Here is a 27398-nt window from a genome sequence, read left to right as displayed (position 1 = left end):
ATTAGGTCATGAACAACTGGGCAACAGAACTCTGTGATCAGACATTGGAGAATGTTTAGAATAGCTGATTCATCATTTAGCACCATAAGTGGTATTCATGGAACATTTTGTTTGTCTTAACATAAATGTAGTTGCCTTTTAAATGGTTTTACAAGCTTTTACTGTAAACATGTTATGATCATTCAACAATCCTAATTCCCTTTATCCATTTAAAAAACTTGTGTGTAACTCACAGACAAGCACCATTGCAATCATTTAAAGTTGCAACATTATCCATTTCTTCAAATATTAGGATTTATTAACATAGAAAATAGGACCTACTAATTTTCCAGCCAACCACCTGTAAAGTACGATTTATTGAACAGATAACATGTGATTGTTTTCCATGCATTGCTCTTCAGTTATCTTCATTATCACTCTTTGAAAGAAAGCATGTCAAAAGCTGGACAATTATATCTTTCTATCCATTGTACAACTAGCTAAAAATAGTACTTTGTTGACATAAAATTAATTTTGTGATCAATTTACAGATATAATCTACTGGGATGTATTTATATGTTTAACAGCTTTAAAATTTTGGATATCTGTTTGAATAGTTTGTAGCTAATTATATAATAGTTAATTATATATTTATAGAATATTTCAGAGCATATTTACCAGTAAGCCACATTATATTCTTTTTCTTTTCAAAGTTTATTTTGTTTATTTTCCTATGCCACATTATATTCTAATTAACTATCCTGAGAAGCAGTGTCAGTATTATTTTGAATAATGTCTTTGATATGCAAATCCATCAACTAAATATAAAATTCTATTTAAAAAACGTAGTAGTAAATTATATTCTATTTTAAAAAATTTAGTAGTAAATTATCAACAGTGGCTTTCTCTAGGATTAAAAAATATTATTTAAACTGTGCTATTAAAATGAGAACAATTCCATGAGAATAAGGACAATACCAGATCTCAGTTATTACTTTCATTTTATTGTATCAGTGTGAATGTGGTTTTGCTTTGACTAGTGGAAAAGCCCTGATATCAGTGACTTAAATAATACTAAATTTGATTTGTCTCATAAGCAAAGTCTATGTATGATACAGCAGTTCCATGAACCTCCAAAACTGGCTCCTATTTTGTTTTTCTTGTGCCATACACAGAATGCAGCTTCCACCTTGTGGTCCAAGACATTTGCTCTAACTGGAGCTATCATTTCAGTATTTCAGCCAGCAATAGGGAGAAAAGGGGAGGAAAAGAAAATCTAAACCCTCTCTCTTTCTCAGACACTTCATAGAATTTATATATAGTATTTCCACTGACATCTTTCAGGTCAGAACTGACTTAATGGCCAGAGCTAGCTGCAAGGAGGGGTGGGAAACGTAATCTTTATTTTGTTACCCAACTGTCCAGCAAAAATCAAAAGTTATTATTATATTGGAAATATTGGAAACCATAGTCATTTCTGATACAATTATTTATGAGTGCATTCTTGGTGCCTAAAATAATGGTATTCATAGCAATAAACATACGTATATTAAATAAATATATTGAGTAGAATAGATGTTTAAATTAATACCCCTAACACTCTCTGTAATCTTATGATTTGGGGTTAATAAAAACTAGCTGTTATGTGACTAGATCGTTTAATCAAAACTTTAGTCTATTTTTTCTCAAATTGTTTTTTATCGAATTTTGTCATAAAACAAAACCCCTAAAACTTTCAGGTCCATCTTTACCTATAAAGTGGTCTAATTAGTACAGGGTAGTTATTAAGGGAATGGGAACTGGAAGCAGGTGGCCTCATGTCTAACTAACACACCTAATAGTGTGGGATTGGGCTAGTTATTTACACTCTCTGTGATTGAGTTTGCTTATCTTTAAAATGGGGATAAAATTCAAGTTAATATAATTAAATTGTTTAAAATAGGATTATATTAGAGCAGACAGACCTTATGATGACCCCATGATTCTGCCTTCTAGTATTTAGGTTCTTGTGTGATCCTCTCCCCTTGATTGTGTATGAAACCTATGACTCATTTCTAACCAGTAAAATGCAGCAAAGTTAACAGGATGTATATGATTATGTGTACAATGGTAATACTCTTCTTGCAAAGAGACTCTGTCTCCCTTGCCAGCTTTGAGGAAGCAAAAAGGAAGGTTGGGAAGGCATCCATGACAAGGTACTGAGGATGGCGTCTGTTGACAGTTGGCAAGAGACTGAGCCCTCAGTTTAACAGTCCACAAGGAACTAAATGCTGCCAGCAACCATGCAAGCTGGGAAGCAGATCCTTCCTCAGCTGAGCTTCAGATGAGACTTTAGCCCTGGCCAACACCTGATTGCAGCCTTGTGACATGAGATACTGAATTAGAAGATCCAATAAGGTCCTCCCCTAACTGCTGACCCACAGAAAATGTGAGGCAATAAGTGCGTGTTGTTTTAAGCTGCTAAGGTCTGTAGTAATATTGTTATGGAGTGAGAGATAACTAATTTAAGTATCTAGTGCATATAAAGTGCTGAAAAACTGTTTATTACTATTATTATTATCATTATTACATGTGGCAAGACCACAGGCTTTGAAATCACAAAGATCTGAATTCAAAAATACTTACTAGTTGTAAGTCTGTACAAACACTTTTGGAATCCAGATTTATTCATCTGAAAAATAGGAGTAATAATAGCTACCGAAAAACTTGTTTTGGGGATAATCATAATTAAAAGAAACTTGTTAACAATGATAGCTAATATACTATGTCCTTTTCCTATATTATCTCACTTAATCCTTATGAGAATATTGTTAAATTCTTACTATATATGTCCATAAGCATTTACAAATAAGGAAACTGTATTATAGTGAGACTAAGCAGCTTCAGTCAAATAGCTATTAATGAACATAGGTATGATCCAAATCCATCCAAGAGTGGCTTTAGAGTCTGAACCATACACTGATCCTCTGCCAAATAAAATAATGATCTCAATGTAGGTATTTTTAGGCATTAATTATGTGCCACTTTTTCTTTTAGATGTCAGTGATGTAACAGAATTAAACAGATATTTAGATGTTAGGTAGATGAGACAAAACCACCAAAGGGAACTGACAATTAGCTGCCAGAGAAGTAACAGGGAAACCAATTAAGAATGGTGTTCCATAAGCCTAGTGAAAGTTTGATCACCTTTTTATATGTTTTCTGTAGGCATGAGAACTGAGAATTGGCCATTGCAATAATGAGATGGAGATCGTCATTACCATTATTGAGAACAGGGTTGATGAAAGGTGTGCGTAAAAGTGTAATTGAAATAGGTTTAGAAAGAGTTGAGGGAGAGGATTGGAAGCAGCAAGTATAAACAATTCTTTAATAAATCTTGAAGTAAAAGTAACAGAAAAATAGCATAGCAGTAAAATGCAGGGAAATAGAGGTCCTGAAGAAGGTTTTTTGTTTGCTTTAAAATGGGAGAGATGACACATGTTTATATGCTAAAGTAAATAATCCAGTAGAGAGGAAATAGGAATGATCAGGTGAGATATGGGCAAATTGCTGGAGTTGTCCTGGAGTAGGTGAGCGTAGCTGAGCTTTAATGCATGAATGAAGAGCTGGCTTTGGGTAGAACTGACAGTTCATGGATCATAGGAGCCAGGTTATATGGGTAGATTCTGCCAGGTGCATGGAAGAGTAGGTCGCTTGGGTAAATTCTGATAATTTAAAAGTAAAGTAAGAAAGACCATTGAGAATGCGGAGTGGAGAGCAGAGATTCCAGGAGAGGGGGGAAGTATGAAATAATCATTCAGAGAATAAACTGAATAAGAAAAGGTAATTTGATTGCCAACCAATGTTAAGGGCACATATCAGATTAGCAGTCATTAATTTAAAGTTCAAGTCAGTAGGTCTATGTCTTCTTTCTACTTGTATTCAGAGCCGCAAATGTGTGTTACATTTAATCCTGTATGTTTGTTTTTTTCAGGCAAGTATGAGCAAATGAAAAGGAAGCAATGAAGTTGACGGTTTATACAATCATGACGGACTAGGATATTAAGCTGGAGAAGAAGCAAATGGGTAAATGACAAAAATGAGAGGCAGTGTAAAAGTATGGCGTCAGTGGAATATAGGTCCAAAAGATTGTGAGAGAATTAGTGAGAAGGAGCTGAAAATAGAAGTACTGATCTCTGAGAGGGACGTGTGAAATTGAGATAATGGAGATGTTGCAGACATTACTAGTGGTTTGTTCTTGTGTAGGGTCATACAAGTGAAAGTTTGGGGTACAGTGGAAAAAATAATTATTGAAAGAGAGCAGTTGGCCAAGAGAGTTGCAAAGACCATCCAAGTGGTGATTGAAATTACTAAGGATTACGTCAAAGCAATTTGAAGAGGGTGAGAACAAACCAGGAACTAAAGCCCTTAGGCAATGAAGAAAGGCCTAGAACTTTATAAATGTTAGTACCAATGAGAGATTGTGTATACTCTATGGCCATGGTTCTCAAAGTGTGATCCCTGGACCTGCAACTGTAGCATCATTGGACCTTATCAGAAATGCAATATTCTAGGCTTATCCCAGACTACTGATAAAAAATTCTGGGTAGGATAAGCAATCTCGAGTTAACAAGTCTTCCAGATGATTCTGAGGCACTCTAAAATTTGAGTACACTCGTGTAGCGTAATGCCGTGGGATCTAAAATTGGGGATTTTAGGAACAGGAAAGGAAGATTTATTTGGAAGTAGCCAGGAGGAGCAAATTTTGCAGCTACTCCACCTCTAGGCCTGGTAAACATAGAGGTGGGATGTAGTTAATTTATAGTAAGTACAGTTATTAACCTTTATTGACTACTTACTATATACTAGGAAATATGCTGAATTGCTTCACATGGATGAACTAATTTAATCAAAAGAACTACTCTATTTGGTAAGTGCTATTATAATCCCCATTTTACAGAGAAGGAAACTGACATGACGTTCTATTAAATGACTTGCCTCAGGTCATGTAGTTAATGCATTTCCTTTCTTCCTGACTTTTATAGGTTTTAAAAGCAAATTAAATATTTATTTCTCAAATCCTCCACCTCAGGTTGTATTGAGCACCATAAATCTTGTTGCCATTCATTTCAGAGTTACTCTATGTGATATTGTGATTTATAAAAATATACACATATATATTGGGTCATTCAAATGACTAAAATATATTTCTTAGATATATTTGGTCTTTTTCCATGGTTCCTGGCTCACAGCTCCCAAAACTCTTGGAATTCTCTGAGCAATAAGTGCAATGGGAGCATCTTTTGTCATAATATCTAGTCTCTTGTTTTCAGTTCCTAAAATATCTTCAGAGCCATAAAGGCGACGAGTGTCTTGTTATTCATAGCAAGTCCTTTCCCATCACAACTGGGTTCATATTAATGAGATGACTTTTGAACCCCGCCTAAGGATGGGGACTGGTTGCCGAGAGAACCAACCACGTGACCAGAGGGTTGGACCTTTCAGTCCCCCACCCCACCTCAGAGGAAGGGAGAGGGCTTGAAGGTTGAATCAATGGTCAATGGCCAATAATACAATCAATCATGCCTATGTAATGAAGTTTCCATAAAAACCCAAAGGACAGGTTCAGAGAGCTTTCAGATCAGCGAACCTGTGGAGATTTGGGGAAATTGGCTTGCTCAGAGAGGGCTTGAAACTCTATGCCCTTCCCCATACCTTGTGCTATGTATCTGTCCAATCTGACTGTTCCTGAGTTATATCTTTTTATAATAATCCAGCGATCTAAGAAGTAAAATGTTCCTCTCAGTTCTGTGAGCCACTCTAGCAAATTAATTGAACCCATGGAGATGGTCATGGGAACCTCTGATCTATAGACATTTGGTCCGAAGCCCAGGTGACAACCTGGATTTGGGATTAGCATCTGTTGTGGGGAAAGGGACAGTCTTTAGGACCGAATTCTTAATCTATGAGTGGAATCTGATGCTATCTCTGGGTAGATTGTGTCAGAATTTAGTTGAGTTGGAATTATTGAACACACACCTGCTGTCCTGAGAATTGCCTTCTAGTGGGGGAACCCTGCTTCCCCGTTCCTCATCCTTGCATACTGGAAATTTTACAGTCAGAATCCTTTTACTCTGACTGATTTGCATGTTCCTCAGAAAGTCCTGCGGGCAGTGTTATAGCTGTCCTAACTCATCCTGTATGACTCTTCTCAAGATTCAGTAAAATTGGAAGGGATCTGCTGGCTTACCGGGTCAAAATTTTCTCATTTATCTAAGGATCAGAGAGTTGTTACTTGACAGACAAAAAGTTGGTAGCAAAGTTTGATGGAATTATCTGATCCCTGTTAAAAAAATTCAAATGAGTAAATTTGAAGATCTACTTGAATTTATTCAATAATTCATGAATCGGGCAGCATCCCATCTAGCAAATGGAGAGAAACTGCAAGGAGCTATACAAAACACAAGGTTTTTAAAGGCAGAAAGGGGGCAAGTCAAGGAAGTCAAAACACAAAGGAAAGAATTATTTCAGGCAAGGTCACCTTCCTCTGAGGAAAGGACAAGGTCTGTCACGCAGATTACCTCCGGAATGTTGATCAGGAAATTCCAGCCTGATTGGTTTAAAATTCCATTCCTGGGAGAGACTGAAATTGCAGTTAGGTTAGGTATTATGTTTTTAGTTTGTTTAGTGGGGCTTAGCATAAGTAACTCCATTTTGGGCCTGTTATTTCCTTTTTAACACTCGCATTAAAATGATTTTTCTATTATGCACCCCATTTCTTCAGTTAAAGAATATTTAGATGAGGACACTTGTGCTATGTTAAATTTCTTCTTGCTTATGCTTGCTGTTAATTGATGGCTGAAAATATAATTTTCCAGAAATGTGCCACCTCCAATTTCTTCCTACATGCAGGTGCCAGAGTGATCTACCTCAAATGTATGACTGATCATGTTCCTTCTCTGATTAAACCTCCTTTAAAATCTCCTATTGCTTATAGCTGTGTTTTCTAACTTTATGTTCTAACACACAAGAAAGTAACAGAGAATGCTGTATAATCTCCAAAACGGACTTCCTTTTCTTCCTTCCTCCCTTCCTTTCTTCCTCCCCCTCTCCTCCCCCCAACCCCATCTCTGTCTCTCTGACTCTCTCTTCTTATTCTCAGGTAAACTACATTTCCCAGCCTCTCTTACAGTCAGGGATGACCAGGTGACTGGGTTTTAACCATGGAATATCAACTGAAACAAGGTTGTCTTGTCAAGCTTAGGGAAACAGGTATGTTTTTTTTATCCCCCACTTATTTTTGCTAGCTGAAAATCACCACCAGGATGACCCCAGAAACAGTGGTGAAAACTCTTCCCAAGTGACTGTGGAGCAGAAAACTTCCCCACCTCTGACTCCCCTGGGCTCTGACCAGGAATACCAGCTTTGAACTTTAAGTGAGTGAAAAACAAACTTTTATTATATGAACACATAGATATTCCAAAATGTATCTTTCCTAGCCACTTGTGTTACTTTAACTTACCTATATGTCTCCTAAGTTCTGATTCCGTGATACCCTATGAATATTTCACATTTTGTTTTCAAATTATTTGTTTGTGAATCTGTGCCAACCAAAAGACTGTGAGGTCTTGATAAAAGGGTTGGTGTCTGAGATTAGTCTGGAAGTATCCATTGATCAATAAAGAGTAATTTTGGAGTAATATCTAAGGTTGAATCTATATGGCTAAAATATTTTGCTTCCTTCTATCAAATGGATCAGTACAAACAATCAGGCTGCACAGCTTAAAAATCTTTAGATTTGTGAAATGGAAATAACTTATACATCAACGAAGAAAACAGCTTGTTTTATTTTTTAATTCATGTGAAGCATTTGAAAATATTACTAGAATGTAACTGCCTATTCGGAAAGTGCTATTACTTTAAAAGCTATTGAAAATTGCATGTTTTATTTTGTAATCTTAAAAGAAGGTTATACTTATATTTTTAAGATGCAATTATATTCTACGCTTCTCTTGGTTTCTTTAGGTGGTTAACAGTATATCTATGTGAGATGAACTAACCAAGGTAGCAATTAGTGTACTGCAAGCTGTCATTTGTTAAATGGGTGAGCAATCACATGGACAAACACTTTACTCTCAAAACCTAATTTACTTACAGAAATCAATACCTTTTTTTTTGGCTCTAAGTGGTTTATGGAACATAGCCTCAACAAATCGTAGAAGCACAATCACCACTGCACATCATGGCTGTCTTTAATAAAAGTCATACATAGATGATGAAATTAAGTTTTTGTTGAATGATATTCATATATAAATTTTAAGTATAATGAATTTAAGGAATGGAAATTAAGCTTTTTACAGCTAGTTGATTCCCTAATTTTGTTTGGATATTATCAAAAATCATAATTTTAACACTAGGAGCTATCTTTTAGGTAAGAGATCAACTGAGGCAATTATTGCTATTTAATAGGCCAGGACCACAGCCTAGGTACTTTGATTCCCATTATAACACTCACTACCACTGGTTTTTAGTGGATGTAGTATTACTAGTAGGGGAGAGCTTCCAATTTTCAGAGTTGTCTCCAGTTGTCACAAATATTGGATTGCATCACTGTCTTTTAGCATGCAGTGGATAAGAGGGATAGAAGACTGCAAGGACAGTCCTGCCTTATATTCCACTCACGTTTCAAATGACCACTGGACATCCAAGAAAGGAAAGATCTGATTATAATTATCTGACTTAGAACCGATTTAAAACAGATATCAATACCAAGTATTTTTTGAAGTCCTAATATATACAAAGTTTCCCACAAATTAAAATTCCCTTTAAATAAAGAGAAGGTTCAAAATTCTATCAAGAGTGGTTTTACCATCTTGGAAACTCTTATCCCCAGTGCTTGTGGTATTTGAGTCACTGATAACACCTGTACCCATCTATAGAGCTGTTAATGTTTGTGGTGATTTCCCATATAACTACAAGCACCTGGGCATCTTCATCACATCTTGTGATGATTCATTCCTGTTGCTTTACAGACTGAATGAGCCTTATTATATTATAAATCACTTTTCTTATAATTTTTTATATTCTAATTATAGCATTTTGTTGATTTTTTTAACTGCATGCTTAGGTAAGCTTAATAGCTATGTATTTTATTTCAGGATAGTAAAGGGAATATTATTAATATTTAAGTCAGAGTTTTATATTTAAACATGAAATCAATGTGCTAAAACTTGAAGCATTTCATCTGAGTCCCTTTTAAATATTTGTTTTCTCATCACAGAATGTCTTAAATGGAAGTACAAATAAAAAGGTCTTTCTGAATATGTTTTAGGAGGTATAGTTATTAGGAGTTGAGACCAAATAACTTCATGGTTATGATCTGGTCTGGAGAAGCTAAATGTATATTTCACTCTTATTTTCAAGAGGCAGTGCTTTCATACCTCTGTACTCCATATCAATTTTACATGTTTCTTTCAAACGTACACTAAATAGGTATTAGTTTTTATCAGACCAGCTTATTATGTGGAGGACCTGTGAGTTTTATTATAGTTTAACAGAAGTAATTACTCTGTATTTTCTGGAAGAGAAGTTTGTTGATTGCAAAGTTAAATAAGTTTATATGAATATTTTATATATATATAGTTTTGTTTTCCCTCCATCATTGTCTTCAAACATGAGTTATCATATTTTGTTTTCCTGCCACATAATTACATATTGGACAGATACCTTGGTTTTCTGACAATTTGTACATAAAGTAGTCCATTAAGTTCAAATTCTTTAGCTTGCATTCTTATATCTTGTTGTCCATCACTAGCCTGATTGGAGGAATTTTGAGTAGAATGGATAACAATCTGGTCTTTCACTCTGCTCCCTTCTCTCTTTTTTTGTGTCTTTCTCCCTTTCTTTGTGTCTTTCTCTCTGTTTTATTCTACTGGAGTCTGGGAATGTCTCAGTTTGTTCAGGATGCTTTAACAAAAATTCCATAGCCTGGGTGACTTATAAACAACAGAAATTGATTTCTCACCATTCTGGAGGCTAGAAGTCCAAGATAAAGGTGCAGGCAGATTCAGTGGTGAGGGCCTGCTTCCTAGTTCATAAATGGCTATCTTCTCACTGTGTCCTCACAAGGGACAAGGGAGCTCTCTGGGAGTCTCTTTTATAAGGACACTAACCCCCTCATGATCTATTTTCCTCCCCAAACCTCCACCTCCAAATACCATCCCACTGGGAGTTAAGATTTCAGCATATGAATTTGGAGGGGACACAATCAATCATTCTATAGCAGAGAGGGAAGATGGGGGGAAAGAAAACTGTTGTTTTGCCTAATTAGTGCTCCTCCAGTTATCTCCTGGGTGTGGGTAAATACGTGAGCTCTTTTCTATGCCTTTTATGCAAGGGATTGTGGAAATAGGAGTCCCTGCAAGAAGGGGATGCTGACAAATTATTCCCATGTTTGACATCTGCCTCTTCAATGTCTGGTTGTTTTGCCCAGCATATCTATTGGTCCAAGGGAAAACGAAAATGGGTAAGAGGTAGCTGAGGTTGTAGTAGAACTAGTATTGCACTATTTAGATTCACAACTCTTAACACTGATCTTGAATTCCTCTATTTTCTGCTTGCATAATTGGTGATTATCAGTTTCATGAAGTAGCAAGTGGATTCTATAAACTCTTAAAGGTAATGGAGAAATGTGCCTGGCAGTTTTCTTTAAGCAAAGTCAAGGGTCACTATATGTTTGGCTTTTCTCTTTTTTTTTTTTTTTTTTTTAACTAACCTCCGTCTCATTAAAAATGTTTCTTTAATTATATTTTCTTTTGTTTAGGTGGTCTAAGATGTGCTGAAAACTGTTCCAATGGGCTCAGAAGAGTCAACTATTAAATTTCCAGGAAATTTGCAAACCGGTTGTTAAACACAGCTACTATTAAAAATTAAACAATATAAACCTACAAATAAACACTCAAAACTCATCATTTATAATTATTTTACCACATTTCACTTTTATATAACATGAGGTTATTTAAACATATTGCATCTGTGTGGTAAAATCTGTATTGAAATCTGTATGGTGAAAATTTTATATAAAAGGGTGCTACTGAGTATCTCTTTCTAATTTTCAGTGACATCAGGTTGGTAGCTGGAAATTGGCTATGGAAGTAGTATTTACACAGTGAAATTGGTAAACCTACAAATCAGAGTTTACCAACTACTCTGATTACAAATCAGAGTAATTACCAACACACCACTCTCAGAAACTATGCTTATTCATTATAGATAACCAGGATATATAAATTCTATGTATTGTGCTAGTGATTAACTAGGAGTTAATATAGTTAGCTATGAGTTAAAATAGGTAATGGCTATTTAAAACCATACAAAAATTTCTAATTATTAACTATACAAAACTGATATCTCCCTTTATATATGCTTTCCATATATAGTCAGTACTTTCTAATGACTGTATGTAGCAGGTCAAATATTTCACTTACTTATTGGATGTATTTTGCAACCAATTTTTCCAGGAATCATTAAGACACAATGTTGCATAAAATTATATTTCCATGGAAGAATTATTGATCTTGTTCACACTTATGCCATTGTAAGCAATTGGTTATGACATAAATTTTGAGAATTGTAAAGCTAAAATTGTCTTGAACATCTTGTATGGTTCATAATTTTAAGCGTTAATCAGTCATTCATGTGCTCTACTAGATCCACATTTTCTTTATGAGAAAAAAGAATCCTCACTTTGTCTGAAGGCATATCTTCAGCTAAACAAACCAGCACTCTCCTAGGCCCCAGTCCTGAGTGGACTCCTTAAAAACTATTTCCTATCCAGCTCCTTAAGAAGCATAAAAATTAGTATAGATATGATGTTAATAGAAACTCTTTTGCAATGAAGGTATCCAACCCTTCATCTAACAGATATCATAGTAATTTTCTTCACACAAAAAGCAATTTACCAAAACAATGTTATCATTTGCTCTCCCAAAATAACACTGCAATGATTTTTACATGATCAAAAATTATATTAAATTCAAACTAAGTCCCTGCCTGACTGTCACAGCAATAGTTTGTTCTATATACTCTTCATTGTCAACATATGAGATACAGTGTGGGAATAGTATTTGATCTTTGTAATAGGTTAATTATTCACTTTTCTTAAAATATCTGTCTTCCTCTCTTTTCACTAAAACCAATGAAATGATCACATCTCCATTTCACTTTGGCTTTCAGGAAGCTGAAAGTCGAATAGGGTTAATTTAACCAATTCTGTAATCTTACAGATGTGTTTATTTCTAATCCTTAATTTTCTGTACTGATATTTTCCATTGTACTAATGGTTTATTTCTATTCATAAGTTTACCTTTTTTTTTTTTTGTCTCTGTTCTTGCCCTTAGCATACTCAAAATCCTGTGGAATGAGACAGTCTATACATAGGTAAACTATTAGATAAAATTATACAAAATTTTATGTTCCTATATTTTACACTAACATGAGGTAAAACAAATGAAGAAATCAAATTGAATAAAAGAAAAATTCAATAAATGTTTGAGCACATATTTTAGTTCACCAAGTTGTGCCTCTATATCTTACTGGCTGAGAAAATCACACAGATAGATAAAGCAAAGGTGATAATATAATGAATAACAACTTTTATTTTCACTTTGGCAAATGACATTTGAAGAAAAAATAGAGTAGATGTACACAAAATAACTACTATATTGAAATGTATATAATTTTATGATTATGAATAGAACTCCCTGAAGTGTACTTCATAAGTTAAAAGCATGTACAAATATCGCTTTGTAATCTTGAATTGCATTATCTAAGTAATAAACTTATGTAGGGGAAATGTATTGATCTTGACAATTGTAAGGATGCATTGTGAATTCATATTACAGTCTTTAAGTGACTGGCCTTTTTTTAATCGTCAAAGATGTCCTTGGAAATATTCACATATGTGTTTTTCCAACTAGACAGTTAATGTCATTGATATTCTTCTTTTGTTTAGCGGAAGCAAGACTTTCCTTACCACCTTAACTAATCTACTGTAGAATAGAGTAGTTGTACTGTGATATATTGGAGCAGTTTGTCATTTCTATATGAAAATACTCCTTTCATATTATAACACCTTCATCAGGATAACAGTTTCAGTCACAGTAGGAAAGTGAGAAGCAGCAATTAAAGTTGCTGGGGTGAAGGAAGAATTCAATGTGTAGTGTATTAATAATAGTGCATCCGTGCAACACCAAGTAGTGTAACCAATGCATTTGACAATGGAATTTCTTTTCAAAAGACGGTGTAAAAAATTAATGATTCACCAACATTCATCTCACAGTCAAGAGGAAAGGATTTGATTTGTCATTGCCTATCTTCTTTATTCTGATATTTTGGTGTGTTTCTCTTGATAAAAATGGCACATTAAAACGCTTTCTACTTTGAATAGCTCATCATCTAAATTCTATTATTTTTTTTAGATGACTAGTGTTATAGAATAGCTGCTACTTTGCTGAATGTTGTCATTTTTATACAGTGAAATTTTCCTTTGGAGGAACACTATTTATAAATTCACTCAGCACTCCTGAAAGTCTTTCTTTGATGTTGGTAAATGTTACCCTGATGGTGCCATGTTTACAAAGGAGGTTTCTAACTGAAGTGACATTTTCCTCAACAAAGATTCAATAACTTAACACTGCGTTGGTTAATGGCTTGATTTATTTTACCACTTATGTAGTAAAAGCTTTGATTTAGAAAGTACCTCTTTGCTATATTGTGGTATAGAGAATAGGGAATTTATTATGGCTCTCTTGATTTATGCAGTACACAATGTTTAATTTTAAACAACCTTCTGTTATTTTCTTGTAACCACGATTACACTGGCAGTTCAGCGAGGCACTAGGAAGTCATAACTTATTATCCCATAGCAAAAGAACTGCTTTAGCCAGATAATACATTTTTCAATAACTTCTTTAAACATACTTTTATTAAATTAACAATATTAAATTTGTCTTGGCATATTTGATCTGAACAAAGTAATTCCTTATGTTTATAAGGAATACAAAATAAAATGCAATTTATTTCATTCAATCATTTCACAGATACTAAGATCTTCTTATGTGTCAGACATTGTTCTGAGCACTGGAGAAACACTAGATATTCAAAATACCAGTACTTTTACAGGTAGTATATTTTTGTGGGTTAGATAACTAAACAAAGTAACAGGTGTATAATATGTCAGGTTGTGAAAGGTGCTCCAAATAAAAATAAACAAGATAAGGAACTAGAGAGTGACAGTTCTAATGGATCAGGAAAAAGGAATTTTAGTTTAGACAGGGTAGTCAGAGGATCCCTCTTTAAGTGAAATTTAAGTAGGAAATTGAAGAATGTAGGGACATAAATAATAGATACCATGTAAAGGAATAGTTAAGTGCAAAGACTCTGGGCTGGTATGGGCTTAACAGGAAGTCAAGGTGACAGGAGCATAGTGAGAAAATGAGGCATTTTTAGGAAATGAGTTCAAAGATGTTGCTGAGTCAGGAGAGAGTCAGATCATTGACGCTTTTGAGTCCAGGTGAAGACTTTAGATATTAAACCAGGTGAGACACAAAGCTGTTGAGGGTATTGAGCACATTCTGTTTTTTTTTTTTTTTCCTTAAAAATGAACTATTTGTGCAAGATATTTCAGGTGAAATGTAAACATATTTCAGTGTATAAGCTATATGTCTCAACTCATTAAAAAATTAATATGATATTTAAAAAGCTATCAAAAACATTGAAAAACCTTGACAAATGCTATTAAGAACTTTTTTAATGCAGTAAAGTCAGTTAATTATAAAAGGCACATCTAACACCCTAAGATGCATAAAAATGATGGAGAATGAATTAAATTCACTTTTGGAAACAGTGAAAAATAGATTTACTTTTATGCCAGTAATAAAATCACTTTAAAAAATTATCCTAAGAACTTAAAGGGAAAAATAAAATTAAAAAGTAAGGAAAAAGACATGAAAAAAGTAATATGAAACTATGATAGCACCTTGATTTTAGCTCAGTGAGACACATATAAGACTTACAACCTCCAGATCTGTAAGATAATCAGTTTCTACTGTTTTAAGCCTTCAAGTTTATGGTAAATTTTTACAGCAACAGTAGGAAACTAATACAGCTGGCAAATTAGCATGTCTGTCTTTGGAGGATAATGAAACCCCAGGACTGTTTCTTAGAAAAAAAAATACTGTACATTTTTTGTATTGGTTTTATTTTCACCAACTCAACTCAATTTTTATTAATTTTTCCTAGTTTTCTTGAGAAAGAAGCTCTAAAGCCCCTAAGTGAAGCCCTTTAACTTGCAATGAATCTGCAGTGGTCAGCAAGAAGAAGCTTTCTAACTCTGGTCACCTTATATTTACTATTAAATCCCATTTCGTTTATTCCTGAATCAGTACTTTTCTGACGTGTTCATTTATTTATTAAACATCATCTTACTTCCAACACATATGATTGTGTTTTTTATCTTTCTCTCACTTTTCTGTCAGAAAGGTACCACTGCAGCTATTTCAGAATTCAAGGTCAATGTGCATCCAACACTGATCCTGATCACAAGTGATGTATAATATCAGTTAGTGAAACCACACAGAAAAATAAGAAGAAACCAATAAGCAGGGATTTTTCTGTGCTGTTTTATTTGGTTCTCACAGTCTCCAAAACTACCTTAATCTGTGAATCACCTTTTTTTTTACGGGCAAGCCTCTTAAAACCCACTTATATTTACTTATTTTAAATATCTGCTCTGTCATTCATTTGGCATTTTCTCCTTATTTTTGGAGTTTTGTAAAACTTAACTAGAAAAAATATTGCCTAATACAAGCAGCTTTTCATTACTTTTCTTCTTGTTATAACACATATGAACTTATAGACAAGTAATAGTTCTTCCAATGCATGAACTATAATGGCATTTTTATTTCACTTTTAAGGGATCTCACAATAATAAAGCAAAATACTTAAAGTCAGAGAAATAAGAATGTAAAATTACATACAATGTTTTTTTCCTCTTTTGGAGTCATTTTTTAAATTCAAATATTTTTATTTGGTCCTTATTGCACTTCATTTAAATTCAAATTATTCAGCATGCTATTCATGTTTCTTCTTCCTCTACCTCCTGTCTTTCTTGGCCCTTTTATATTTTTGCCTGGTACATACACCAAGTTTATTTCTACATCAACAAATTTTCTTAGTCTAAATTCACCACTTTAGAGGGCCTCCTTTACTTAATGTTTTGGCATTCATTGATTTATCCATTTATTTATCTAAGAAGTTTCTATTGATTAAAACTCTAACATTGAAAATATTATAGCATATGATAGAAATTGAAAAATAACTCAGATTAACATAGTCTCTGTCCTTAAGAAACTAATAATCATTCTGTAGAAATACATATGCAAAGACCTACAGTTGTAATAAACACAATTGGATTATACAACAGAGGGACTTAACATGTTTTGGAGAGTTCCAGAGACTTCTCTAAGGAGGTGATTTATCAGTTGAGATAGGAAAAGTAAGGAGGTATTAGCTACAAAAAGGACAGGTGGTGGAGAGAACCATATGAAAAAGAAAGTACAGTTGGTTGGTGTATTGTGGATGGAATGACTTTAGTATATTTAAGAAAGGGAAAGAAAATGGGATGGCTTTACCATTGAGAGCTTGCAGAAAGTAACTCCCTAGGACTGAAGAGGTGGTCAGAGAAAATATCCTGCAAAACCTGATCTTCAGATCAATTGAGTGTCATTGGGGAGTTTTTTATCAGGGATATGACTTGTTCAAAATTCTGTTTTGTTAAGATGTTTGACTTCTGTGGACTTTGAGGGATGAGAAGCATGGAAATGAACTCATTTGCACTATTGACTGGCCCCTTGTAGCATTCAGGCAGGAATGAGAAGCCCCTCTATGTGTTCCAGACATGAAAGACTTGAATGGGAAAAAAATTATAGGCTTACTCAGTCATTTTTGGGACAAAGATTAGCCCAGCCATCACCCATTTTCTCCATCTGCAGTACTAAAGTAGTTGTTCTGGTGATTCTCAGAAATGATTACAAAGCTTAAGAAATTTTCAGAGCTCCAAGTATCTCAATCTAGGGCGCTAACCTGAATTCTCTCAAGAAGTTGGACAGGAAGTTGTGGTGAACTTGACATCTGTAATTGCCTTCAGAGAATGATGGTTTCTCTCTTCTGTCTTCCAAACCTTGTCTAAGGACCTCCCATTGAGTGACTTTGTCAAAAACCACATGAAGAAATGACTTTGGGACACGAAGTTCCCAGCTTTGCCCATGAAAGTCAGAAGGTACCCCAGGAGAGGGTTGGAGGTGATACTGAACTGACCACAGACAAAAAAGGAAAATCCACTCCTTTGTCAATTGAGGATCCATAGGGAATTCCCTGGAGGTCGTGGTTAGGACTCGGTGATTTCACTGACAAGGGCATGGGTTCGATCCCTGGTTGGGGAACTAAGATCCCGCAAGCCACACAGTGTGGCCAAAAAAAAAAAAAAAAAAAAAAAAATTGAGGATCCATACACACCACTGCACCACTTTTTCCAATTTAAAAATTTTAAATAACAACAGTCATAACATTATTCTTCAGCTTAACATAAGGAAACTCTGCTGTCTAAGTTATGGGATGTGGTTTCCTCTCTGTGATAAAGAGATGATTCTCTCCTCAAAAGGAGAAAGTGTATAGTTCTATATACCATAGTATCCATTTTGGAGTGATGTCCACTCCTTTTCTAATGAAGTCCCAAGCCCTTTTTGATAAACTGTAACATAAGTACACAATTATATGGTGTCAATTTGGAGTCTCTTTAAAAGCAGAGATTAAGTCAAAGATTTGGGTGTAAGTAATCTGATTGGGAGATGATATAAGGAAATAGGAACGAGGATGCTGGGAGAGTAAGACAGAGAAGGAGAGAGAAAATGCGTATCATTGAGCCAGATACCACCGTGAAGAATGTGACTCAACCCCTGTGTAGAATACACTACAGACTTGTCCCTCTCAGGGATAAAAGGCTACAACATTTTTCCACTGACTTCCTTCCTCCATTCATTAAGAATAAACTGCTTATTCTCCAGCTGTCCTGTTTGTGGGCTGAGTGACTTCAGAAAAAAAGTCTTCAAAGAGAATAGGCACAACTTGAGGTGAGATGTTTTAGCATGCACTAGAACTCTCTAACACAGCAGAAGGTGATTAAAGACATGGCCTGTAGGCATACTGTCAGGTCACTAAAGATTCTACTATAGTTCACCATCTAGACCCTCACAGCCATTCACCACTCACATTGAATCAACTCTATCACTAACTTCCTCTTCTAGTCAAGAGGGAGTAACAAAGACCATATTCACCAGTCTACTTGGAACAACTAAAAAAAAAATAGACAAAATATGAAACAACAACATTCAATGTATTTAACTTAATCAGGCAACAAAGGACGGTGATCCATGAGAGACTGAAGAAGTAATAATTTTCCACTGTCACAGCTCACCAGCTGGAGAAAATTTTCAGGCCATAGGACAAGAAGCGGGAACCCAGGTAGAATCCTGAACACTCCTTGAATTCATTCAATGGAGTCGGGAGCCTGGCGGGGCCAAGGCAGCCAGCATTCACAGTTAAGAGTACCGGAGAAGAGAGACCTGCACAAAAGCAAGGACTCCAGAAACATGTCAAGTTTTACTCAAGTATTCAGTTGAGCACTGTATGTGAGGGAACTTCCGGAGACCAGAGAATTATGTATGGACATAATGTGGAGAACCATAATAAGTCTTTGAGGATATCACTCATCTCTGAATTGCTCTCAGAGACCAGTAATGCTTCTGATTTACTCTTCTGGCTGGAGAGTGGAATGCCAGGCACATCACTTGGCCCTTCTTGCTGTAACTGCCATAGATCAGGGATGCTTGTGAGGGTTTAGCCAATATGAAGTAAGTTGATACTAGTTATGCATCCAAGGACCAGGAAAATGGTCACAAGCAGGAATACAGGCCCACTGGACACACCATCAATTGTACTGGGGCCAGAAATCTATTTATCACTTGGCCTCCTTCAAGCCTAAATCTAACTGGGGGGGTAGGGAAGAATGATGACACTTTGGAGATTTTATTATCTGTGTCACCTTAAACTCTACTTTTAGTTTCTCTCAAGAAGTTTAAGTGTTCTTAATTCCCTCATCTGGTAAACAGCCACAGTTTTCTTTCAGGAAGAAAAAGAGGAATATTTATTGCAGAAGAATTTCCTGGGATAATAATTCTTTTTAAAAGATTGATACTAGTTCTGAGAATAGGTTTGAATCTGGAAACTGGGTGATGGATCATGATTTTCCATTGTGGTGACACTAACAGATCTTGAGATCTTGAGTTTCTTCTGCTTGTCGACATCAAACAACACTCTGTCATATCGGCAGCTGTCTTTCCCATAGGAATACTACCACATATTAGTAAGCACTATAGCTCATTGTGGAACAAGGGCACCATGGTTGTTACCCTGGCATTGTTTCCATTAGGATATTCTTCTAACTCTTCTCTTATAGGTAAATGCAGCCACCTGGCTTGTACCATTCTGGAATCCTATTTTCCCCATTGAAATGAAGAAGCACAGTTCCATGCAACTTTTCCTACTGTCAACTCTGCTCCAGAGCACAGCTACTGCTGACCTTAATGATTTCAATGCCCTCTATACAGTGCAGTCTTTGTTGTTTTGTGTAAGCAATGTCCTCCGGGACTTACTGGAGAACACAGTCAGATAATGAGTTCTTCAGTCTTATGTAAAAAAATCTGTTCTTTCAAGCCTCTTCCCTGCATTTTCTTACCTCACTTCCCAGCACTCTGGCAAGGCTAAAATTGATATGACCTCATTTCATATAGGTCATTGTTGTTTCAAAGCTTCAAGCAGCCATCCCAACAGTATATTCAGACCAATTCCAGGTGTCCTTGACTATTGGGCAAGTGATTGAACATTCATAAACTCAATATTCTTCAGCCATATTTTTCATCTCCTCCCAGCCCAACAACCAAAAGATTCACTCTCAAAAATATCTCTCTTATCCTTGCTGGTACATAATGCCAGATCCTGCAATATTTTTCTATAAATTAGCTGCCTAATTCCACAGCAGGGAGTATGCTTTTCAGCTACAGTCTTGCTGAGATATAAACTTAATTATTCATCTAGAGACAGTGGTGAGTGCAGGTGTGGATCAAGAGTTAAGCCAAGTATCCTCTTTAAGAGGAATGTTTCTCTAAGACCTCCAGGCAGGAGAGGCTGCTGTCTTCTAGCAATGAGGTGTGTGCTGTTTGTGCCAGCCCTGAGCATTTAAGGGAATCTGTGGGTTCAAGTGTCCACATACAGCCATACAAGTGTCTCACTCTTTCACTACTGGGTGCTGGTTTTATCATGGGAAATCTTTCAAAACTCTATATTGTTTTCTTTACTATTCTTTCACTTTTATGGTTAAATCTGTGACCTGATTTGTAGCAGTTTAGACAGTGGCTACAAAAGTTGAGGGCCTCAATAAATGATGCCACATAGGCCTTCTGACTTCCACTGCATGACTTGAGTGCTATATGGTTATATAAGCCTTTTTGATTTAGAAACCAACCAACTTCTAAATCTTCATCATTACTCTTGCCTTCATTCTGTTTAAAGGCTAGAATGAGAGTATAACTCAATCATTCCCCTTTTACCTGTGTCTCATTCTAGTCCCTCAGAAATGATCATCTCAGGATCACCATGTTATGATAAACCCTAGGACACCACCCCCTACTTCCCACCAGCAATGGGATGCTGTTGTCAATTGACAGGTGAGTGTCCCAAACTGAGGATCTGCTTTCAAGGGCCACTTCTGCTACAGTTCACTTCCTTTAGGAACCTCCTTAAAACAGAAATGTCAATTCCACCTGGAGAATTTTGTCCCAAAAAATAGGTGCTTGAAGTAGAAAGTGTTACTGTTACTTGGTGAAAGGTGCATGAGAGCATTAATTAGCTCAACATTCTGTTGTCTTTTAAACCTAGCTATTTTTCTTTTCTCCCTGTTATCTCAGCTGCTATCAGCCTGTTAACTGCCCTTAGCTGGATAATAATATAATCATCTTATTTGTATTATTTTTCCTTTCATGCGTTTTCTAAACCTCACTTGTACTTTTTTTTGGAATAAGTGCCATATTCTGGAGCAACAGGTTTATCAATGGATTTCTCATTAAGTCATATTACAGATCATGTATTTAAGTAATAATAATACAATTATAGTAAATAATCAAGTGCATGTTTATTCTTTATCCATTCAGATTTATCAGTGTCATGAATGTAAAGTATATATAAATATATTTCAGGTTGTGATGGTTGAAGGTATATCTCTTTTTAACATATGTATGTTTGCTTACTCTTTTAATAAAATGGAGAGGTCCAAAATAGCTTTTCTATTTTTTATGATTTCAATTCAAAATAGTTGTACTCCATTATCTAGGAATGTCTTGAATAAATAAAAATATATTCTTGAATAAAATCAACTTTACAACAAGAAAAAGATGTACCATATCAAGAAATCTTCATATACCAATAGCAAATACTATGAGTATTTGTATAAAAGTATTAATTGAGATGATATATATTTTTCTAAATTTCTCCAGTCATATACTTATGAATATCACATGAATATGAATTTATCTGTTAAACTTGCTACTGTGTTAGATTCTGTAATTTATAGAATTTATACCTTATTGGAAAACTTACTTTTCATGAAAAATACATATATTATATTTTAATACATATGCATGGAGCACTTTAAACCTAAAATGAAACTTTATACCTTTTTCTAAAATTGTTTCTGATATCTAATGCCTCTAGATGCAAATTGAACATAATTAACCAATAAAATGAATTTAACATAGGTCTGGAATAGTATATAAACCTGTAAAAATCCAGACTTCTTATGAAAAATTAGCCAGTCTTGTAAAAAATCCTCTTTGCTCAGCCTTAACACGCCAGTTCCCATTTAATTCAGCACATACTAATCGGAGGTGAGAAAGGGGGTGTACTATTCCGTTGAAATAACATCTAATTCAATCCGGTCCCAAGGATGTGCATCCACACAAATATACTGTCTGCAGTGACACTTCATCAGAAGAGACCATTTAGCTTTGCTTTGGTCTGATTTGGCACTTTTGTAGAGAGGGTACTTTCTCACATAGAATCTGATCTACTTGTTAGAAGATTAGTGAGGGAGTGTATGATGTCTCAAAGGTCATCAGACATCATTAGAGGCTCCAACAAGTCATAATTAACTTGGTGTTTAAAGAGGAGAACAACAGGGTCACCAATAACACATTCTGGGCGGGCAGCCAGGACACTACCATGGGAGTCGTGATGTCTAAACGTAAATTGAGTAGGCTGGGCCTGCGATGTGTACCGATCAGAAGCAAGGCAACTATTAACATGGGAAGAGAAAAGAAATTTTTAATAAGGTGAGCAGATGTCTTGGAAAGCCTGGAACTTTAGCCTTCAGCTTAAAGGCTACAGCATATATATTCTCAAATAGACATGACTCTATTCTAGAATCAGCTCCTACCATAAACCAATAATTATTTTGAGACTGAGGGTGAAGAGGGAGTCAGCGTCCCCCGGGGCCAGCATGAAATTGGTAGGATAGTGAGAGAGACAACAAAAATAAGATGAAACTCTTATTCTTTGGACCAATTTCTTTGGGATTCCAAGGGCCAAATTTTTAAAAATCCCTCCAAACCAGAGAATATTTTACTTCATTTAAACCTTTAATAGAAACAAGCTATATTTTAAGAAGAGACTCTTACAAGATTCTGCCCAAATAATGTAAGCTCCCATTTTTTTCACAAGACTACCCTGTGAAGTCTCCAATATACGTTAACAAGCTTTATTTGCAAGACTCCAAAACAGCACAATGGAGCCAGCTGTTACTACTTGATAAGCATAGAAAAGCAGAAATTTGTCCAATTTTATATTTCTCCTTATTTTTGCATTATTTGAATACTTTTTCCTTTCTGTGCATTTCTCTTGCACCCTTTTCATCTAATCTCTGCACTAGGCTGTTTGTCTACTGCTCCACTCCTTCCTGATCGTTCATTTAATAACTTGATATTGTATTATTATCACAGAGGACAGGCTCCCATTACTGCACAGATTCCTGTCTTTTATTTTAGCAAAATGACTATGCCAGACAGTAACACTGAAAGACAAAGAGGCTTATGTTGTGATTAATTGTTGTGAGCATTTTGCATTATCAGTGACCACAGTCCTGCCTTGGACTCAGTCCTGCCTTGGACTCAGAGGCTAGTATCAAAAATCCAAGGATCTTTTTTGTAGTTTTTCACTGGAGAAAAGAGCATCACTCCCCCCCTCTCTCACTTAACCTGTTATTTTTTAATGGAAAATCTCAGACATATACAAAAATAAAGAAACTCGACATGAATCCTTATGTACTCATCATCCAGCTTCAGTGATCTTCAGCACAAGGTCAATCTAGTTTTCTCCACACCACCACCCACTCTTCTTTGTCGCCTTTCTTTAAAATCCCAGAGATCAAGTCATGTCTTCCATAAATACCATCACAGAATATTTTCTATTAACATCAAGACAATATATGCTGTTTAATCACAGATTACCTATGTACCTCCTACTATTTTGTAAAATAATTATTTTAATTACCTGCAAATGCACACACATAGACATCTTCCACAATGAATAACATATAGGTCATATAAGATAGCGAAGCATATGTACAGGTTAAATGGCAGATCTGCCTATAAAAGGACAATCATGACTGTGTAAAGTTAGAGGAGATCTGTTATTTATCTGCCTGCACTTCTGCATACTTTCTGATGCTCACAGTGGGAAATATCATGTAGTTTGTATTAACATTTGGGGCATCATTCATTGAAAAAAGGATTTAATGTTATATGGGAAATTAGCCCATCTTTCGATTTAACACAGAATCTGTAATTCAAATGACAGTAAAATAGAATTCACAGCCAAGTTTACATAAAGTAAATGTAGAAAACTCAAACATACTCTATTAAATAGTCAATGTTATTGTGAAGGGTTATTCCCCCCACTAGAGAACTATAATCCCATTGTGTTTATTCTACTTATGACAAATTGTTCACATGAAGTTTCATTAGGGGACTGGAGTTTGTTTTTACTCTATGGAACATTAGTTTGAAATCAGAAATAAAAAAATAACAAAGATCCTTATATGCAAATAGAAAACAATTATGAAGAAACAAAATGAATGAAATATCTTGAAAAAATGCTAATAAAAACAGAATGAAGGCAAAACCTATCATGGTTACAGTAATTTGATTCAAACATGCCCTAAGTTCTCCTGTTTCATCATATAAAAATTAGGTATTATCAGAAAATGATAAAGACTTCCATTTTCCTCATGAAAGAATAGAGCCAGTGACATCGGGAACAGTACATAATGCTAATGATACAAAGACAAAAATAATTACAAGATTATATTTTACATTGATTGTTTTAATATTAAACACGTTGAATTAATATTTTGTAATATGTTTGGTTATACAAATATATTAAAATCCTTAAAAAAAATGCTTTCTCTCCTGGCTCTGATTGTACTGATAGTATGGTTTCAGGTTTTCTAATCCTCCCTGAAGTTACTGGACCCGAGGGCCTCAAGGATGTAGAAAGAGCATATGCCAAGACAGAGCAACACGATGACAGGAGAAGCCCTGATGACACAAAGGGGGTTAACTCAGCAGCTACCACACTGGAGGAAGATGTCAAGTAGCAGTGAATCCCATAATTTTTTTAATCTTCTTTTATTCCTAGAGAGACTAAAGACTACTTTTCAGTAGGGAGAGTTTCTTTGGTTTTTATATGGGGACTCTTTCTTAAAAAAATGATTTGGGGTCTTCCCTGGTGGCGCAGTGGTTAACAATCCGCCTGCAAATGCAGGGGACAGGGGTTTGAGCCCTAGTCTGTGAAGATCCCACATTGCCACAGCGCAACTAAGCCCGTGTGCCACAGCTACTGAACCTGCGCTCTAGAGCCCGCGAGCCACAACTACTGAGCCCACGTGCCACAACTACTGAAGCCCGTGAGCCTAGAGCCGGTGCTCCCCAACAAGAGAAGCCACAGCAATAAGAAGCCCACGCACCACAACAAAGAGTAGCCCCTGCTCACCGCAACTAGAGAAAGCCCGCTTGCAGCAAGGAAAACCCAACGCAGCCAAAAATAAATAAATAAATTAATTAATTAATTTTAAAAATTTAAAAAATGATTTGGCTTTCAGAGGACACTATATTTTTCCTTTTGCTTTGTCTTGTTTTATTTTATTTTCATCAAATATGTTGGACACACACTGCAAAAGGCAAACGGTAAAAGAAATCAGAGGCAGCATTCTAGATTACAGGGAACTGAGCCATCTTGGCATTTAATTGCTAGGTAATATCTTAAATTGTACGCCCCCTCTCCAAACATAAAAATAAAAATAGAGAACAGAGAATAAAACAACAATGACAGCAACAACAAAACTACAAATGAAAAATAACAATACTGAATAATTAGAGAAATTTAGTTACAGACATTATATTAGATAAGAGTTTTGTAATATCTTTAACATTTTGCGTGTGATAATGTTGTTACCATTCTGTAGGAGACTTTATTTCCCCTTTCAAGAGAAACATGTTAAAGTACTTAGGTTAAAATGGAATGATGTCTGCAACATATACTTAAATCGTTCAGCAAAATAAAACAAAACATACATATGAAAGAGAGAGAAAGCAGAAAAATGTGGAAAATATCCTTGCAACTTTTCTGCAAACTTGAAATTCTTAAAATAAATTTTTTAGGAAACAATAAAACAAACTATACCTGGCAACTTTATTGATTGACTGAATATAATTAATAATTAATTAAAATAAATGAAAGTCATTAATTATTGGCAAAATTTTATTCCTTCTAATACCATACATCAATAAGAGAGAGAAACATATTGCTACTTGAAAACAAAAACACACACACGCACACACACACAAAGGGATAAATCTCATGCAAATGAAGTTGAGCAAGAAAAGCCACACACTAAATAGTACAGAGCATATGATTTCAATTACATGCATCTCTAAAACAGACACAACTGTTTTGTAAAGAGTAGTCAGTTTAGTGGTAACTTTATGATTGGTAAAAATGAATAAAATATTCACCTATTTATGGAACTGAAGAATATTATTTTGGCAACAAAAACTATATTTCAAGTAGAAGTCAGTAATAGGGATTTTAACTAAGAACTGTAGTGGGGAATATGCAGAATTAAATGGAATGAGAAATATATAAAATGATCTTATGCTGTGACCTCAATATTTATGAGCATAAAGAAGATTGTATAATTTTCCTATAGAATTTTGGGAAGACAAGGTCAAATATGGAGAAGATGCCAAAAAGAACTAAGCATTTAAGGAGAGAAATAGAATTCCTAAAGTTACACTTCTAAAATTTATATCAGACTTATACATCTTCTCTCCAATATTATTTCCAGTTTGTCTCTTCCTTCAACTATTTAAATGTCATAAAATATTTCCAAGGGAGTGTCCTTTTTTCACACTTCATTGCTCTTTGTATGTCTGCTTATACTCTTTTAAGGGATAGTTAAATGGATTACATAAGGGAAGAGACAAGAATGTTTATGAATACTTTAACATGATTTATAAATATGAAATGGTAATAAACTGTGCAATCCTGCTGGGCTATTATGGAAATTTATTTTATAAAAGTTGAAAACACTGGTAACACTAAAAAATATTCTGAGAAAATTAACTAACTAAAGGGTAAATGCTAAGATTAAATTACTATGTCTATCTACTCTCTATACTTACTTCCACAATGGAAAATTTTTGAGACATTATTTGGTGTCTAAAACAATACTTCTCTTTGATAATGTGTGGTACTTTTCTTTGATTAAACACTTCCCCACACATTTGATGAAGAACATAGGGAATCTCTATTACTTAGGTGTCTTTCATTTGTCCTGTACTAGAGGCTTATTCCTGCTAGGAATATTAGCTTTCCATGGTTCGGTTCACTTCCACAGTGGGAGCCACAAATCCATCAAAACACATAAAATAGATTGATGGCCTCCTAATTAAAGATGGAATTTACGGTTGAGATGGTCTTCTCAGGAAAATTCTTCATAAAGCAATAGAGTAAGAAATGCTTATTTTTCTCTATTAAGAGATTGTTAAGTTTATTTTGAAGGCATAAAATGAAGATATAAGGAACATGCATGTGGTTACTGTATTAACTCTATTACAAGCTGGTAGCAAATATATGACATTTGGCACCAAAAAGTGGGTAATTAAACAAGTACAAGAATTGTTGTTTATAAAAATGTTTATGCAAAGATGATAAAT

The sequence above is a fragment of the Balaenoptera borealis genome (genome assembly GCF_965194805.1).
Source record: "Balaenoptera borealis genome assembly, chromosome: 5".
NCBI lineage: Eukaryota > Metazoa > Chordata > Mammalia > Artiodactyla > Balaenopteridae > Balaenoptera > Balaenoptera borealis.
Note: the sequence above shows the minus strand (reverse complement) of the source record.